The sequence below is a fragment of the Branchiostoma lanceolatum genome, chromosome 6 (genome assembly GCF_035083965.1).
Source record: "Branchiostoma lanceolatum isolate klBraLanc5 chromosome 6, klBraLanc5.hap2, whole genome shotgun sequence".
NCBI classification, from domain to species: Eukaryota; Metazoa; Chordata; class Leptocardii; order Amphioxiformes; family Branchiostomatidae; genus Branchiostoma; species Branchiostoma lanceolatum.
In genome coordinates this window covers 23,910,854-23,916,771 of record NC_089727.1, presented here as the reverse complement: position 1 = coordinate 23,916,771, position 5,918 = coordinate 23,910,854, and the positions used below count along the sequence as shown (strand labels likewise).

The following is a 5,918-nucleotide window of genomic DNA, read 5'->3' as shown; positions in this document are numbered from 1 at the left end:
CTCTGAACAGCAGTCTGGGTTCCGGCCAGGTCATTCCACAGCTACTACATTACTGGATGTCACTGACTATGTGTATCAAAACATTGACAGTGGAAACCTAGTGGGGGCTGTGTTTTTAGACCTGAAGAAGGCTTTTGATACAGTAGACCATCTCTTGTTACTGAAAAAACTGTCCTGGATCGGGGTTAAAGATGTAGAACTCAAATGGTTCCCAAATTACCTATCTGATAGAAAGCAGTCAGTATCTGTAGACGGTTGTGTATCTGATTATCTCCCAGTGACAGTAGGAGTGCCTCAAGGGTCAATCCTGGGGCCGTTGTTATTTATTATGTTTATAAATGATCTACCAGACTGTATCTCCAACAAAGTATGTCTCTATGCTGATGATACGGCAATTTTTGCTCCAGTAATGACACTAGGTATATTGAAGCCACTCTGAATTCAGAACTCTCCCATATAGCTACATGGTTCCAGTTAAACCATTTGACCTTAAATGCTTCAAAGACAAAGTGGATGCTCTTTGGGAGCAGTGGTAAGCTTATGAAAGCACATCCAATGTCAATCAAAATTGGACTAGAGTCAATAGAAAGAGTGGTTTCATTTAAATACCTAGGGCTTATTCTTGATGATAAATTGTTGTGGAATGAACATGTTGACAAACTCTGCTCAAAGGTAACCCAACGAGTAGGTTTACTCAGACGTCTTAGACCTTGCTTCACTGTAAATATAGCTGACATGTTGTATAAAGCAATGGTACTCCCCCTTCTGGATTACTGTGACACCGTGTGGGACAGCTGCGGAGTGGGGAGACAACAACAACTCCAAGTGCTACAGAACCGGGCTGCCAGGGTAGTTCTGCAACTGAACCTACAGTCCAGCAGTGTCCTCGACCTTCATGAGAAGCTCAGCTGGCAGTATCTCGCAGGGAGAAGGCGGGATCATGTGTGCATTATGGTTTACAAGTGTATAAATGGGCTAGCACCAACATAACTATCATCCACCTTCTCTCACAACCACAACTTACACAATTACCAAACCAGACAGACATCACTCCTATACAAACCTTTTTTCAAGACCACAACAGGACAGCGTACATTTGCCTACAGAGGTGCTAAACACTTTAATTCACTACCAGCCTACATTAAGCAAGTTCCAAGCCTGAATACATTTAAGTCAGCTTTGAAAGACCTAACATAGTCTCAGTACTGAGTAGTGACCTCTGACCTCCTAACTGTTGACCTTGGATTGGATTATGATTTTGAGTTATCTGTCTTTCATGTTTCAGTTGTACCCATATGTTCCGACGTGTATGTCTACATTTCTCTCTGTAAGTTGTTTTTTATTTTCCATGTATGTATATGTGAAACTGGGCCCTATCGAAAACCAGTGTATTGGCACTGAATAGGCTACCCAGGTGTTTCAAAATAAACAAACAAACAAACAAAGAGGCCATACTGCTCCTGTACAGCTGGACGAATTACAGATCAATGGTAACTTGTCTATCAGTGGGAAACTTTGACAATTTAACACTATTACAAAGTTATGTTGCTCTCTCAACAAACAATTTTTTTCTGAATGTACAAAGTTATGAAAGTTTATTGCAAGTTCTTGCCCGGAGGCTAATTGCATATACACTTAACGTGAAAAGATCTGACAGTGAACAATGTAGTATTCCACAACTCTAATTCAACAAATCACACTAAATTGTAACAAACACACTGTACTTTTTGTGTCCAGACTGGGACAGACGTGCAATCATATTGCAGCGCTGCTGTTCTAGGTGGAGGCAGCAGTTCGCACCAACCTGGTGAACCCAGCATGCGCCTCTACAGCCTGCGAGTTTATTGCTGCCCCAGGAAAAACCGTGCAGCTCACGAAAGTGAAGGTCATGTCCCTCAAATACGACAAATTTTGCAAAACTAGTTGGTGTGTACGTGTACACATAGTGTGTTACTTTAACCCTCCACAACTAATATACGGATGTTCTTCTGCTTGTCGAGCATTCGTTACACTTTTTCATTGTTGTACTTCACGTTTTGGGTCTTGTATTAGTCAACATTCTTTTTGTGTACATTTGTATCTTTAACATAACTTGTATAACATTATCTGTTCTTGTAGCCACATGTAAAAATGTTTAATCTAGGTTACTAGTAGCTAATCTTAACACGTTTGTCTACAAAGTATCTTGTACGTTGTAAACCACATTTTCTATGTTCAAATGTTTGTACAGTCATACCATGGATGACCTGTACCAACATATGGCCTACTTTTCTCCAACATTATTGTGCCAGATGAGACTGGAAGAGGATACGCAGTAGGGCAATTTATTTTAAGACACTGTACTACTTTTTCAGAGCAGTGCTGCAAATACTATTAATCTAGTGACTGGGCAAGAAACAAGACACTTGCTATGGATTTGGCATTTCATGCGTGCCTGGCAAAAACAGCTGATACAGGACCTACCAATAGAGGGAAGAAATTTATTGTATTCTAATCATGCTGCAAGAAGAAAGGCATAGCAATAAGTTTGAAGAAATGGCCACATCATTTGAAAACAAATACAGAACAGTTTGCAAATCTTTTGTTGAAAACTTTTTCTGCAATTATAAGAACCGAACACACTTGTGGGCTATGTGTTGAAAATGTTGCTGAAAAGAGTTCCAAATCGTTATGAATTGATCGACATACTTCTTTACATGGAGATTGTTGCTTCGTTCTATCTTACCATATACCAGAATCACTGGCAAGCCTTGTTGTAGTAGATTATCTTTGCTGTGAGACAGACAAGCCATGTATACCATTAGCTCTTTATCTTTTCATGGACGCGGTTCACGCCGTGACTTTCTTCGTCTAGCTTTCGACTACGTCTCGGTCATCTCAAGTTCAGGCAAGTTTCGCCTTTTCCTGGACGCCGTTCACGTCTGACTTCCTTCGTCTAGCTGTCTCGACCCGCTCAAGGCCACTAGCTCAACTTCAGGCAAGACTCGCCAGCAATAATGGATTCGGAAGTGGTAAGTACCCCCATCAACTACCCCATCGACTACCTTTAAGTTAAACATACACCTAAATTTGCTATGTAGCATCAATGAAGCTTAGGGTATTTTATTCACTTATTATTTGCGATCTATTTGCTCAATACGTCTTGCTTTTTCATGGCTACCGACTCCACAGGTCGCTGAGAAAAGGAACAGAAATTGGACAAAAGTTAGACAATAACATGCCATTGGGGTTAGCTGGCCTAGGAGTACAGTTCCCACAATATATAGCCAATAACATCCGCACTTCATGCAGTACTTATGTGTTTGTGTCTGGTTTATGGTGATCTGTGGAGGTCTATCAATTAAAATTAAAAAGTTGGAGAATAAGCAAAAATAAACAGACATTCATCAACATAACGGGATGAAAGTTTTGTTGTTTATGTGACTGCCTTATGTTGAAATTACATAATATCTTATGACATGGTGCCGTGCTTTATTTTGTCCTAAGGCTTCAAACAGGAAGCATGATACATAGTGTGATGCTGTAAAAATGCATATAATCTTTCAGAAAGTCATATAGGACCTGTGCAACACACTCTCAGGGGCTGTTTCGCCCTTTTCATCTACACAGTTTGTAAACGAGACAGACAGCACTTTCACACTTTCAAAAATATGTTTAAACCACAAAGACATCTATATGCCAGCACCTGTACTGATGTATGCAATGCTTGTTTTAGTCATAACCACAGGATGGAAACAATTTAGAATGTAGATAACTAAAGTTTCGATTTTCACCCCCAGAGCCGCAGCCAGTCCACCAAATACCGGAGGTGCTTGAGGTGCACAAGATGGAAACAAACAGTAAGTAATGTCAAACGCAAACTTAATATCAGAAATGACCATGTCAACTTGACATCCAATCATATTGTCATATACATGTATGTCATCACAGAGTATGTCAACGAAAAGATGGAGATGGGGGAGTCCCTTGACTACACGATGAACAGGGCATCGAGCAGACACATGCTGTGTTGAACAACATCAAACGCAGAACGCCAGCACCAGGGACCATGCACAACGGTTCAAGTCTCGAGGCACATCTGTTGCAAGTTAGCCCAGACAAGTCTGGGGGTGTCACCAAGAGGAAACTGTAACACTGTAGGCACCGTAGGCCATTATGAACAGAGCCTACGAGCGTAATAATTATTTTGGAATATCTATATTGGTCTTGATATCTCCGAATTATCAAAAACACACATGTACGTATTGTCATATAGTTCGTCCTCCATTAACCTTGTCACATGGAAGTGACAAACATTTTGGTATCTCGATTACATTTGAACAGCATCCTCTGCTATAAGACTGTGCTTCGCCGAGGTATGACAGAACATGGTGTAATGTTTGTACCATTTAGTAATTCATAAGCCCAAGACTCCATCCTGACATATATCAGGCTTTAGAGCTAGCTATCATTACAGGTTTGCAGCGTATAGTTTTTGAGGGGTATTCATTGTATGCTGTTTCGCTACTCTTGAAAAACCAGAAACAAGGTCATAAAAAGACCAAGGATAGGATCATTATGAATTGTAATTTTCGTTTTCTTTGACAGCACGAGGCAAGATACCTGTCCATGTATTCCCAATAAACCTGTGGTTTAGCAGCCGCTTCGACCATATAGTGAGGTTCGATCTAATAAAAGTGGAAGTAAGTCTATATCCTTTTTTGACTTGTTGTCGATTAAGTAGCAATGCCTTAAACAAAAGCCGCAAGGGGTCCCATATCTAAGATTATTACAAGGTTTCCAGGAACAAGCTATTCGACGAACAGTTCTTCCGCAAATAACACATTGTCAACTATTCCAAGTCGTTCAAGTGAATGTTATACAAGGCAAGGCAAGACATAAAGAATATCAGCGCTGGAGGAGACGGGAAGAATGTTGTGCCTATACTATTGTCATTCATAAATTGAGCATTATTTCACGTAACATAACATGTAGTATTTTGCAACACATTCTCCATTTTCCTTATAGTGTCATTCAAGTTTTACTCAGCTGATATACTTTACCAATGTCATTGACACATGAAAGATCATATATTTTATCCGTATCAATGCTGTTATTACCTAACCTACACTTCAACGCCAATGACAAAAAATATCTTCTTTGAGGACCCTTTCAGCCATAACAAATGCACTGTATAGATTTATCTTCAGTTGTCCAAGTTAAAAAATAAATAATATATGACACATTTCAGAAAAATAGTAGAAAACCAGAACTAGAATATTAACTACAGACGTGTGGCACAGACTAAGAATCGGATCTCATAGAATCTCCCAGGGACATTTTCATTTGCCAAAGGGTATCGTTGTTCTATTCATATTTGGGATGATGTAAAACGGAAATGCCGTAAAATTTGTATTTCGTCTGCAGATACATAAACAATCATTTACGATCTTAAGAACCTTACACTAACTTATCAATCTTTTGACAAAGCTTGCTCTGCTGTCAAAAAACGCTGTAAGTCCTTAAGAAAATCATCTATGGAAACCTTCTTGGTATACGGCATAAACCAAATTTTCCTGTTTTTTACGGACCATGTTGTAGTAAAGACAGATGTGCAACGTTCCCTGTACATTCGGAATTCGTGCAATTCAGCCAATGTTACCTTTAAAAAAATTGTTATCGTCTTTAGTCTTACCCCAACAAATCGATGCATTCGTCATAGACGTCAAAGAGCTGACAAGATGGCAAGTTTGTAACTTAAGATAAAAGCTGCAAATAAACCCCTCATTTAAGGTTTAGCACGACCTGACGCAGCGCCATATCTGGAGCTATCAAGTAAATAGAAGGTAAGATACGATGTCCTGGAAAACAGCCTGATTGGTTGGTAGATGACAACCTACTGCAAACTGACAGAAAACAACTACTTTTTCTGGACTCCC

The 5,918-nt window shown here is 39.7% G+C and overlaps 1 long non-coding RNA gene across 1 annotated transcript; it reads left to right on the top strand.

The window, feature by feature from the left end:
• Positions 1 to 1,737: 1,737 nt before the first annotated feature.
• On the top strand, positions 1,738 to 4,898 carry LOC136437636 (uncharacterized). Its single transcript, XR_010756211.1, has 3 exons — positions 1,738 to 3,011; positions 3,780 to 3,839; positions 3,931 to 4,898. It is a non-coding gene; the product is annotated as an uncharacterized lncRNA (long non-coding RNA).
• The last annotated feature ends 1,020 nt before the right edge of the window (positions 4,899 to 5,918 follow it).